Here is a 13,420-nt window from a genome sequence, read left to right as displayed (position 1 = left end):
CTCTGGTGTAAGATCTCTCCAAGAAAAAGTGGGTGAGTGGCTTGATGGTATACTACAACCCCTTGTAAAAAGATTGCCAGGTTATCTTAAAGATACAACTGATGTCCTCAGAGCAGTTTCTAATAGGGTGTGGGAAAATCATTTTACATGGCATGGATGTTATTTCTCTATATCCATCTATACCCCATGATATAGCCCTCCAAGCACTCGAGTACTATCTGCATAGATCCAGTAGTCATTCCACCAATTTTATACACTATATCTTAAATGTAACTGGTTTTCTACTTACACAACTATTTTTGATTTAATAATGAATTTCTTCTACAGATTCAAAGAGTTTCAATAGGGGATAAGTTTTCTCCATCTCTAGCAAATTTGACCATGGGTTATTGGGAGGAACATTTTATTTTCTCAGAATTGAATGAATTTGCTGGCGACATTGTCTGGAATGGCAGATACATCAACGATTTACTCCTTATTTGGAGTGGTGATGTGTCTGTCATACCGGACTTTGTTGAATTCGCCAGCATGAATGCGTACAACTTGCGTTTCACCCATAATATAGATACACATCATGTGTTTTTTGCATTTGAAATTAATAGGTATTCCAGACAAAATTTTTATACGAAGTCTTATTGCAAAGAGATATCTGGTAATACTATCCTTCAGGCCAGTAGTCATCATCCAGGTCATACTACAAAAGCCATTCCAGTAGGGGAATTTATTAGAACGAGGAGAAACTGTAGTACAGATTTGGGGTTTGAAGAGGAGAGTAATCTTATATGGGTTGGATTAAAAAACAGGGGCTATGCTGATTGGATGCTCAGGAGAGCCAAAAACATAGCCAAGAATAAAAATATAAACAATCTCCTCTTCAAATCCAATAGGTATGATTTTAAAAGAACAGTCAATAAGAATAAACCGACATTAGTACTTACCTACAGTCAACATTTTCCTCTCATAAAACAAGCGGTACACAGGTGCCTTCCAATTCTGTTTGAGGACAACATTTTATATGATACTCTTAAAGGGAACCTGTCACCGGGATTTTGGGTGTAGAGCTGAGGACATGGGTTGCTAGATAGCCGCTAGCACATCCGCAATACCCAGTCCCCATAGCTCTGTGTGCTTTTATTGTGTAAAAAAAAACGATTTGAAACATATGCAAATTAACCTGAGATGAGTCCTGTCCCTGAGATGAGTCAACTTAGTCATTCAAAATTACAGCCCTTGTCAGGAGCTGCCCAAATCTGAGATTGTCATGTTGGATCCAGTATAGTTGAAAGGTGTGACAACTGCATGTAAGAAAATTGAACTGAGGCAGTCTGCTGAGCAAGGTATGCAGAGTTCTGAACAAGTACGTGAATTTCAAAAGGAATCTACTGTGGAAAAGTACAGTAAAAAGGAGGAGACACTGAGTTTATAACAGCTGAGTTTTACCTCCAGCTTACAGACAGTGAAGAACTTTCCTGGAGAGAGTGACAATGCAGCAGCATGTGATGTCCTACATGGCATGCTCAGGTTGCTGGTGGAAATAGTAAACATTCTGAGAAGCATGCAGAGATGACACAAACAATACCAACAGCAAAGTCTACGGGAGTTTCCAGGACTTTCTGTGGTGCAGACTCTGGAGCCAGCGTTGAGACCATGGAGCCAGTAATGTGGACGCTGGAGGAGCTTGCCGAATTCAAACAGTCTTAGACATTGCACAAACCAAAATCATAGATGAAGGAGACAGTGTGTGAACTTGAGCTGCAACTGGCAGAGGAGAACCCTGTACTGGTAAGGAGAATGGCACCAGTAACAAATGCTGCAAATGCAGATAGACTGCTTGTACAATTTAAAGGGTTTGTCCAGTGTGTAATGAAGGCTTTTAGTTATGTCCAACATTGCACTGCACGGATATCTGCCCTAGCAAACTGTACCATATGTGCAGCAATTCCTGTATTTTATCTAGTACTTACCAATCCTTGGAAGTCTTGTTGTCCTCTTCAGCTCTTTTGCCCCGTCCTTGCCGAGATGACACCTCATCAGTAGTGTTGCAACCTTTCCCAACAAAAATATTGGCCAAGTTAAGACATACCCCAAAGAGATTGTGGTTGTGGGGGCATGGCTTAACACGGTTGTTAAGTTGATATGTCATAATGTGGCTTCCAGTATAAATAGTGTCACCATTAGTGCTGCCCAGTAATATTAATGCCTCCATTAGTGCCCCCAGAATGGATAATGCCCACCATTAGTACCCTCCAGAATTAATAATGCCCCCATTAGTGCCCCCCAGAATTAATAATACCACCATTAGTGCCCCACAGAATTAATAAGTAATAGTAATGTCTCCATTCTTCTTCTTAACACAAGTGGAGGCAGTAGGTAAAGGCTGTACTAATGAGCGCTCCACAATGGAAACGTTCATTAGTAACAATCCATATGGAAAAATATTATTATTGCCGGGAGAAAAAAATTACCAGCATTGGCAGGGGCACTAAAATACCTGTTTGGCCAGTGAGATACGGGCCAGGTGGCAACCCTACTCATCAGTGGGGAGGCTTCAGGGAGACTTATTTTCTTCATTGGAGGAACGCCAGCCTTCTTTGTGTAGGAGTTCTGTATGTGCCAGCATCTATCTGATCAGGTGACTGGCACAACAGAGTTTTGTCTACGACCTGTCCATTCAGTTGTGGACAAGATAGAAGTTCAGCTTGATTGGCCTGAAATGACCAATCAACAACCAATAAGAGATAGAGGCTCACCTGCTTGAGGAGTCTTATAGGCCAGACAAGTCTCCTCCGTGTTTGCAAATTACCCTTTCTTCCAAAATTAACAGAAAACTGTCAGTCCCTGCACTGTGTATATTAATTCCAGAGTGTGAATAATAGTTTTTGAAGAGTCCTAATGTTTCCATTTATTTAAACAGGGACTGTAGTCCACACTTTTAGGAAGGAAAGTGAATTTACATATCTTTTCCCCAGAAACCCAGTGGAGAATTTCCTAGCCTATAAGACTCTTTACATCTAATAAGCGCCCAGGTGCTCTCCACAAAAAGAAATACTACTCTCAGATCCCAACCAAAGCCCTTCACGTAGCTAAGCCAGTTTTCTCTGCTCTGTACTGATGTACAATCTAAGTTATGCTTCAAAGACTGTTTAGAGGGCTAAGCATTGACTTGTTGGATTGATATCTAACATCTGGTGGCAACAGAGGCTTAGTTTTCTGTTCCTTTTTGGAAGGACTTACATCCACATAGAGGCTTGTCTGGTGACCTACCACCATTCCTCCCTCCAAAAACACCTTAGATGCTACTATCACTATTGGGAAGCAGACTTCTCCAAATCGAGAAGATGTAACTACAGTATAATCAATAGCTGTGGCATCAATGCAAAAATTTTGCATACAGCCTTCGAATGGAGAGCAGTAGATGAAGCCGTGCGGGGAGAATCCCAAGCTGAACTGTAGAATAAGTGACTTTGAGCCCTTAGTTAAGACCCTGAGTTGTATAGAAACTGCTCTAAACAATGTTAGTAAACAGGAGAAGATGAGACAATAGAGCAATCCCTGTGTGACAATCCCTACTCTCGGGTCACGTCACAGGGGTGAATTATACTAGTGAGCTCATCAATTTACCACATAAATTCCCACCCACCTACTCTAGATGATGGAATTATGCTAACTTACTCTCCTAGATTCTAACACCCCAATATTTTCTAGCGCAATCGCTGCCACCACCTATACTATAAGGCAATAGGGGCCTATACTATCTATGTGAAAACACTACCGATAACGTAATTCCCTTCGAAAGAGCAAGTTCTATAAGACCACAAGGAAGGGACTTATTAATGTTTAAATTTAATACATGATAGTGCAGTGCAATAGAAAAGAAAGTGTCATATAAAAGATAAAAAACTAAATATACATACAATAACAATGTAGTGAACAGAAAAAAATAAAAAGGGATAAAATAGAGAATATTGGCTTACTGAGATGCAGCAGTTATATTCCGGCTGTGGTGACAGCTGAGGATACGGGCAGTCACTCCAAACGATGTGGATCCCCAAAATGGCTGACACCTAACTGTTCCCTACCACCCATTTTTATCCCCCTTCTGCCAAGGGGTGGGCTGTGATGGAACCTCCCTCCTTTCGGTCCGGCCTTTTGGGACATCTGAGATTATTCAGGTTTTTGTACCCACCTTCCCATAAGGCTGACCGATGTGGCAATTTGAATCACGGCAATTTCTCGCCTTATGACAGGGACTGCGGGTACAGGTAAGATCCCTTAACCTGAGTTGCCCAGTCCTGGTCATACAGACACCAAATATGATCGGGTTATGATTTCCAGAAGACCAAATCCTGAACACTGAGAAATGCCTCATGTCCAGTACGGGGTGTCTGGATTCTCCCCGAAGCCTATGTCAGGTGAACACAATTACCAGGGTTCTGAGGATGTGGGTGTTATGAGGTTGGAGTTATGGCTTCTGATATTATTTCATCCACCTACTGAATGGCTTATACCACCTGCTGGGTTAGCAGTCACCATGTCTGGAGTTTGTTCTGCATTTTAAGTGGCCCCTTCCAGGTCTTCACTAGTATGCCCATATGGCTTGTAATTCACAGGCCAGTGCTAAATGAAGTTTCCTCTGAGAATGTGGAGTGTCTTCACCTTTTTCAGACAGGTTGGCACCTACAGGCGCAATCTGCATAAGTCCTTAATAGAGCAAAGACATTGACATACAATCAGCTATTGATAATGCAAGTTTTGGAAAATCTAAAATCTATCTATCTATCTATCTATCTATCTATCTCAGATTTTGTTACACCCCCCCCTTCACGACATGACATGGGATTGTTGATAAAGCAATCAATATCACAAGCCATGCTCAGCCGCCTCTCTCTGACGCGATAACCCATCTGCGTTACCATGCTCACTGCCTTTTTTGTGCTGGATAGTAAAGTCATAGTGTTGCAAGGCCAGACTCCATCTCAGCAGCTTTCCGTTGTCACCTGCCACCCGATATAACCAACTAAGGGGGTTTTGATCGGTCACCACGGTAAACTTTTGCCCATAAAGGTATGGCTGCAGTTTCTGTAAAGCCCATACAATGGCCAGACATTCTTTCTCTATAGTTGCATAGGCCACCTCCCTTGGTAGGAGCTTCCTGCTCAAATACATTATGGGGTGCTCATCCACTTCAGGATTCACTTGGCTGAGCATTGTGCCTAGGCCATAGGCACTAGCATCAGTCTGAACCACAAACTTGCGGGTAAAATGGGCTTTGCAAGACTGGAGAGCTAGCAATAGCAGATTTCAAAGCTGACAAAGACCTCTCGCAGTCTGCAGTCCAGTTAATGATTTGCGGTAGCTTCTTCTTTATAAAGTCCGTCAAAGGTTTTGCTAGGGTGAGATAGTTGGGGAAAAATTTCTGATAGTACCCAGCTGTCCCTAAGAAGGACATAACCTGCTTTTTAGTCTTAGGGGTAGTCCAATTGGAGATGGCATCTACTTTCCTTGGCTCTGGCTTAAGCATCCCTCCACCTACCTGGGGCCCAAGGTACTGCACCTCAGACATGCCTATCTGGCACTTTCCAGGCTTGATGGTCAGTCCCGGATCCTGGATTCACTTGAGCACCTGGGACAGGTGGGTCAAGTGATTCTCCCAGGTCTGACTGAACACAGTGGTGTCATCCAGCTAAGCAACGGCAAACCCTTCAAACGTGTCCAACAGCTGGTTCACCAAGCGCAGGAATGTGGCAGGGGCATTTTTCATGCCAAAGGGCATTACCTTGAACTCATAGAGCCCAAAAGGAGTGATGAAGGAGGATCTCTCCTGGGCCCCAGGGGACAAGGGAATCTGCCAATACCCCCTACTCAAGTCCATAATGGTTATGTACTGGGCACTGGCTAGCTGGTCCAACAGCTCATCTATGCGGGGCATGGGGAACGCATCAAAAACGGTGATGGTGTTTAGCTTCATGTAGTCCATGCAAAAGTGTGTGGTCTTATCCTTTTTGGGGACAAGCACTGAAGATGATGTCCACGCACTTTGAGATTTCTGGATCACGCCCAACCCTAACATTTCCTCTACCTCTCTCTTCATGTCTGCTCTGACCTCTATGGAGACTCGATCGGCCATTTTTCTAATCAGCAGATGATCCCTAGTGTCCACGTGGTGAGTGGCCAGGGGAGTCCTTCCTAGTCTCCCTGTAAAAGTGCCAAGAAAGTGGTTAAGTACCTCCCACAGCTGGGATTTGTGAAACTCGGACAGCTGTGAGCTAACTACCGCATCCTCAAGGGACCCTACCTCTTGTGCTGCAGTCACTAAATCTGACAGGGTGTCACTTTCCCCCTCCTCCGGTAAACTGCAGACAGGAAGGACGGATGTATCCCTGTCATGATGCGCCTTGATCATATTCACATGAAAGACTTTGTACTTATTGCGAACATGATCGATCGTGACTACATTGTCCACGTCATTTAAGCGTTCATGAATGGAATACGGGCCTTCCCATGCTGCCTGGAGTCTGTTCTGGGCACCCTGACTACGGGTTACAGAAGAAATGCACACACCATCCTCCCCCTCTCGGTGGAGGAGGGTGGATGTGGACGTGACAGGAACTTCATGCATCTTTATGACATTTCCTGCCACTAAACCGCTACACAAGCCATTATCTTTTGATGGACATGTATCACCTTCTACATTATTGTTAGTTGCACAAACTTCACCCAATGCATTGGTTACTACGTTCAGGTTATCACTAGGCACAGTACCATGATGCAACTCTAACAAATTGATAAACACAGAGTCATCACATTTCATAGTAGGCACGGTCTCAATATCATGACAGGCGACCGGTGCCAACTCACACGGGGCTGCACGCACGCCTGCATCCTCCCCAATGGTGGAGGGAATATACCTACAGACTAAGCGTCCCAGATAAGTTCCTAGTAACACATTAGTGGGAATCTTATCTGTCACTCCCACTTCTATCATCCCTCTTCCCGCGCCCCAATCCAGGTAAACCCGGGCCATGGGTAAAGCAGGGGTTAGACCTCCAACTCCAGCAATGGTTAGAGTTCTTCTGGGGATGAGGTCCTCTGAATTGACAAGCTCTGGGCGCACAAGGGTCATCTCGGCACCAGTATCCCTCAGTCCCATGGTGACTGTGTTGCCCTACAGTGACCGCTTGTAAATTGTCACAAGATGCCCTCATTTTTCCCACTCACAAACAAAACTGTTGGGTACGAAATGGATGGTTTGGGCAAAGGTGTGGTTTTCCTCTATTAGGTATATGTCGATTAGTATCAGAGCATATCAAGTTTGTTATTATGCCTGTTATATTAGGTTTTCTTTCATTTCACAGTTTTTTCAGACCCCACTGTCTTTGGGTATACAGTTTATTTTTGCTTGAATGTCTGTATCCAATATTAGCTAAATTACACAGTTGTGCAATGTAAATGTTTGTTACTCACTGTTCAATGCAGGAGAGGCGTCAAATGCCGTCCGTGGCGTCCCACATGGTATTCGGCACTGACTAATCTTACCGCGTCTTCTGCTGTAGAGAGTGTTACAATCGCGCTGCTTCCCAGTGTAAGCTGAAGGATTGTCCGGCGTCCCACGTGTTCAATAGGTCCAGAGTTAAAAAGCTGGCTGCATGTATATAGTCTTGATGGCGAATCCTTCAAATCATGGACTTATAGATTTTGGAGCGCTCCATTTATTGTGAATCTTAAATGTCATTACAAGGGTACTTGCTTTTTGGGGGGTATTTGCGACCATGCGCATTTTAGGGCTATATACTTGCTCCTTCTTCAGTGGTAAATCCCCCCATCTTGCTTGTACCCTTAAGTACCCTCTCATACGTATGTCATGAAGGTTATATCATAAAATTGGAATGGATCCACGTTGTTGACATGACACTTTATTTATTCCATGGCAACTCATTTAGTATCTTCTAGTTGGTGATTAATTTGTATCTTTACCATTAAGATAAATTTATGGGCCACAATGAACATATAAACGCATATTTATCGCATTCGTTTTATATGCAGTTTCTTGTAAAAAAATTTTTTATTATCACTACTGATTCACACTTGAAAATAAGTAATATAAAAAATAATACAGTTATAAAACGTTAATCATAAATAACATATTCAAAGTACCCAATTAAAAATATGGATATAGTACTCAATTCATATTTGTCGACGTCGACTTAGTCCGCATATTTCACTTCTTTATACTTGCGATTTTCATGCAGTATTTTGATGTCATGTATATTTTCACAAAATTCTATTTCTCGCTGTATATTGTATAAAGATAATTATTTCATTTGTTTATTTCAGGTTTATATTGAAAAGTCGATGATAAAGAAGCTGGTGGATGGGGGCCACCCACCAAAGAGAGATCAGTATACCAACTGGATAACCCGATCACTCGTCGGTGGAGGGCACCCACCCCAGATCTAAAGGAATCCAAACACTTCAAGTTTGGCGTTAAGGCCTGCAGGTACGAGGGAATTAATTTTGAAAATCATTCTAGATTCCAATCTAGACATTTTACTTATATGGTCCCCCCCCCCCCCCCCCCCCCTCCAGTGTCTGTCAACTTTTTCTAATACTGCAAAAATAAGACCTGACGGATCTTGATTATGTGTTATTTTGAAATGATTGGCTAATGTATTTTTAATCGTATCCTTTCTGAATGCTATTTATTTGTTCTTTAGGAAGGTGCAAAGGGTCATCTTGGATGGTAGGTATGTGTCACCGAGGTTCCTGGCCTCTGTGAAGTAAGAGCCGGTATTTTCACGTGTCAGTGGCAGCTAATGCTGATTGACACTTTTGCTATTTAGTATGGCTGTAAATAGCTGATCCGGGACAGCTCTTATTGGGAGTAGTCAAAGTGCTGGGTAGGTGACTACTCCCCACGTTCCAGGCTGGATTTTGACAGCACCTGGCTATCCATAAAAATGCATCTGGGCTCAGTAGCAGAGAACGTCCTATGTGTTGTGATCTGATGGCTGGGCTGAAAAGCTGAGACCCGTGTGTTGGGAGAGCAGGCCACCTAAAGCCTGCATTTAGACTGCTGGAGGCTGAACAGCCGAAAAGGTGACGTTTTTGTTATGCGTGAACTTTCTACTCGATGTGAACAAACACCAACCCTGCAAAGAGTGTTTTTTGTTTTTCCCTGTCTGAATAAACACGAACATTTGAATTACGAACTTGTACTTTGCCTCTGTTTTGCACCCGCTTATCCCAACTACTAGAGCGAATCCCAAGAGTTCTGAGATTCTTTCTTTTAGGGTCCTCTTAGTCCTGCTTTCATACTGTTTATGACAAGGGCATTGAATAATATAAATAACGTTTGTGGAATTGCATGTTAAAAACTCATACATTTTCTGTGTATATGAGTTAGTGGTTGATGATATTTTCACAGTCTTTCATGGAAAAGAAGTTGTTTTGCAATTGTTGCATACACCACATCTATGGAAGCCAGTCAACCCCACCCACTCCCTAAAATACACAAAAAACGGAATCCTCCCCTATTAAGGCCAATTGTCTCTGGTGTAAGATCTCTCCAAGAAAAAGTGGGTGAGTGGCTTGATGGTATACTACAACCCCTTGTAAAAAGATTGCCAGGTTATCTTAAAGATACAACTGATGTCCTCAGAGCAGTTTCTAATAGGGTGTGGGAAAATCATTTTACATGGCATGGATGTTATTTCTCTATATCCATCTATACCCCATGATATAGCCCTCCAAGCACTCGAGTACTATCTGCATAGATCCAGTAGTCATTCCACCAATTTTATACACTATATCTTAAATGTAACTGGTTTTCTACTTACACAACTATTTTTGATTTAATAATGAATTTCTTCTACAGATTCAAAGAGTTTCAATAGGGGATAAGTTTTCTCCATCTCTAGCAAATTTGACCATGGGTTATTGGGAGGAACATTTTATTTTCTCAGAATTGAATGAATTTGCTGGCGACATTGTCTGGAATGGCAGATACATCAACGATTTACTCCTTATTTGGAGTGGTGATGTGTCTGTCATACCGGACTTTGTTGAATTCGCCAGCATGAATGCGTACAACTTGCGTTTCACCCATAATATAGATACACATCATGTGTTTTTTGCATTTGAAATTAATAGGTATTCCAGACAAAATTTTTATACGAAGTCTTATTGCAAAGAGATATCTGGTAATACTATCCTTCAGGCCAGTAGTCATCATCCAGGTCATACTACAAAAGCCATTCCAGTAGGGGAATTTATTAGAACGAGGAGAAACTGTAGTACAGATTTGGGGTTTGAAGAGGAGAGTAATCTTATATGGGTTGGATTAAAAAACAGGGGCTATGCTGATTGGATGCTCAGGAGAGCCAAAAACATAGCCAAGAATAAAAATATAAACAATCTCCTCTTCAAATCCAATAGGTATGATTTTAAAAGAACAGTCAATAAGAATAAACCGACATTAGTACTTACCTACAGTCAACATTTTCCTCTCATAAAACAAGCGGTACACAGGTGCCTTCCAATTCTGTTTGAGGACAACATTTTATATGATACTCTTAAAGGGAACCTGTCACCGGGATTTTGGGTGTAGAGCTGAGGACATGGGTTGCTAGATAGCCGCTAGCACATCCGCAATACCCAGTCCCCATAGCTCTGTGTGCTTTTATTGTGTAAAAAAAAACGATTTGAAACATATGCAAATTAACCTGAGATGAGTCCTGTCCCTGAGATGAGTCAACTTAGTCATTCAAAATTACAGCCCTTGTCAGGAGAACAGCATTTATTGGTCTCTGTTCAGACCAGGATCCAGTAAGCTGTTCATGTAATGCGGTTTTCCTGGAGTTGATACATATGATTATACTCAAGATATGGTCTATACTATGTTTTTATTGATGCCAGTCTATACATTTTCTTTCCTCTTTGTGATAATATCATCTAATAAATGGGGGAAAGTTATTGTGTAGAAACTGGCACTGGTTATATGCACTGACTTTAAAGTGTTAAATGCCACGTTGGTGGAAGTAAGTAGATTGTGAGGTGTGTAACCTGGGGTTGATTGTTCCTCCGTCCACAGCACCTGTTGTCCCCTTCCCCCTTCTCTCCCCGTTTCCCTTTTCCTATTGGTGGACGTGGGTTACTGCTACCCAGGTGTTACACACGTCAGAAGGTTATGATTAAGAACATTGCGTTTGAAACATGTTAACCTGCGGTGGAGGGTGGTGAAGTCTCATATATGTACTTTTAACCGGTAACTAAAGAAAGACTACGTTTTATTCGGATGCTAGAGATTTTCAAATTTATTCAGTAGTTGTGTCACTATTAGTACCACCTTCACAGCTGAATGCTCCCCACAAGTTGGCATCATTGAATTACAACATACCTCAGCAACCTGGGACCGCAGAAGAGCTGCCCAAATCTGAGATTGTCATGTTGGATCCAGCATGGTTGAAAGGTGTGACAACTGCATGTAAGAAAACTGAACTGAGGCAGTCTGCTGAGCAAGGTATGCAGAGTTCTGAACAAGTACGTGAATTTCAAAAGGAATCTACTGTGGAAAAGTACAGTAAAACAGAAAAGCTAGCAAGGTCCCCAGGAGGAGACACTGAGTTTATAACAGCTCACCCCTCCAGCTCACAGACAGTGAAGAACTTTCCTGGGGAGATTGACATTACAGCAGCATGTGATGTCCTACATGGTATGCTCAGGTTGCTGGTGGGAATAGTAGACATTCTGAGAAGCATGCAGAGATGACACAAACAATACCAACAGCAAAGTCTTGAGGCAGGGGCGTAGCTAAAAGCTCATGGCCCCTGGTTCAAGAGTTCAGCTTGGGCCCCAGTCCCTCAGTGCTTGTAGGCAAGGGCCAGGGGAGCACATATCCTTTCTGCTGCCTGAGACAAACATTGAAAGGGCACCCCCTCATGCCAAATTCTTAACCTAGCCCCTTCCCTCCAGCCAGAGGTGAAAATTTACCAGCATGCACTTTCTATAATGCCAGTGTCTCATGTGGCACAAGGGTCTTTGGGCCCCCTCAGGCTCCTGGGCCTGGTAGCGACTGCTAACTCTGCACCCCCTATAGCGACGCACCTATCTCCAGGCGTTTCCAGGACTTTCTGTGGTGCAGACTCTGGAGACAGCGTTGAGACCATGAAGCCAGTAATGTGGACGCTGGAGGAGCTTGCCAAATTCAAACAGTCTCAGACATTGCACAAACCAAAATCATAGATGAAGGAGACAGTGTGTGAACTTGAGCTGCAACTGGCAGAGGAGAACCCTGTACTGGTAAGGAGAATGGCACCAGTAACAAATGCTGCAAATGCAGATAAACTGCTTGTACAAATTAAAAGGTTTGTCCAGTGTGTAATGAAGGCTTTTAGTTATGTCCAACATTGCACTGCACGGACATCTGTCCTAGCAAACTGTACCATATGTGTAGCAATTCCTGTACTTTATCCAGCGCTTACCAATCCTTGGAAGTCTTGTAGTCCTTTTCAGCTCTTTTGCCCCGTCCCTGCCGAGATGACACCTCATCAGTAGGGTTTCAACCTTTCCCAACAAAAATATTGGCCAAGTTAAGACATACCCCAAAGGGGTTGAAGTTGTGGGTGCATGGCTTAACACTCCCAGTATTAATAGTGCCCCCATTAGTGCCCTCTAGTAATATTAATGCCTCCATTAGTGCCCCCAGAATGGATAATGCCCACTATTAGTACCCTCCAGAATTAATAATGCTCTCATTAGTGCCCCCCAGAATTAGTAATGCCCCCATTAGTGCGCTCCAGAGTTAATAAGTAATAGTAATGTCTCCATTCTTCTTCTTAACACAAGTGGGGGCAGTAGGTAAATGCTGTACTAATGAGCGCTCCACAATGGAAACGTTCATTAGTAACACTTCATATGGAAAAATACTGGTAATTATTATTGCCGGTAGAAAAAAAATTACCAGTATCGGCAGGGGCAATAAAAAAACCTGCTTGGCCAGTGAGATATGGGCCAGGTGGCAACCCTACTTATCAGTGAGGAGGCTTCAGGGAGGCTGACTTATTTTCCTCATTGGAGGAACGCCAGCCTTCTTTGTGTAGGAGCTCTGTATGTGCCAGCATCTATCTGATCAGGTGACTGGCACAACAGAGTTTTGTCTATGACCTAATCATTCAGTTGTGGACAAGATAGAAGTTCAGCTTGATTGGCCAGAAATGACCCATTAACAACCAATGAGAGATAAAGTGTCACCGCCAGATCTCTGAGAAGTTCTGATAGACGTTCTTCAATACCTCCTGCATGATGTTCTTTTGTTTTGGTTTTGCTTTGACATCTCTTCTCCCTCTCCCAGCTGTCATCTATTAGCAGTGATTGCCTTCCTTTATATCCCCTCCCATACTGCCTCACTTTGCGGTTTATACTA

The 13,420-nt window shown here is 42.8% G+C and overlaps 1 long non-coding RNA gene across 1 annotated transcript; it reads left to right on the top strand.

Moving 5' to 3' along the window:
* The first annotated feature begins 1,439 nt into the window (after positions 1 to 1,439).
* LOC122929278 lies at positions 1,440 to 9,180 on the top strand. Its single transcript, XR_006387967.1, has 3 exons — positions 1,440 to 1,782; positions 8,335 to 8,497; positions 8,715 to 9,180. It is a non-coding gene; the product is annotated as an uncharacterized LOC122929278 (long non-coding RNA).
* The last annotated feature ends 4,240 nt before the right edge of the window (positions 9,181 to 13,420 follow it).

Source organism: Bufo gargarizans, chromosome 2, assembly GCF_014858855.1.
Source record: "Bufo gargarizans isolate SCDJY-AF-19 chromosome 2, ASM1485885v1, whole genome shotgun sequence".
Classification (NCBI taxonomy): Eukaryota; Metazoa; Chordata; class Amphibia; order Anura; family Bufonidae; genus Bufo; species Bufo gargarizans.
Note: the sequence above shows the minus strand (reverse complement) of the source record. Positions and strands in the feature narration are given on the sequence as shown.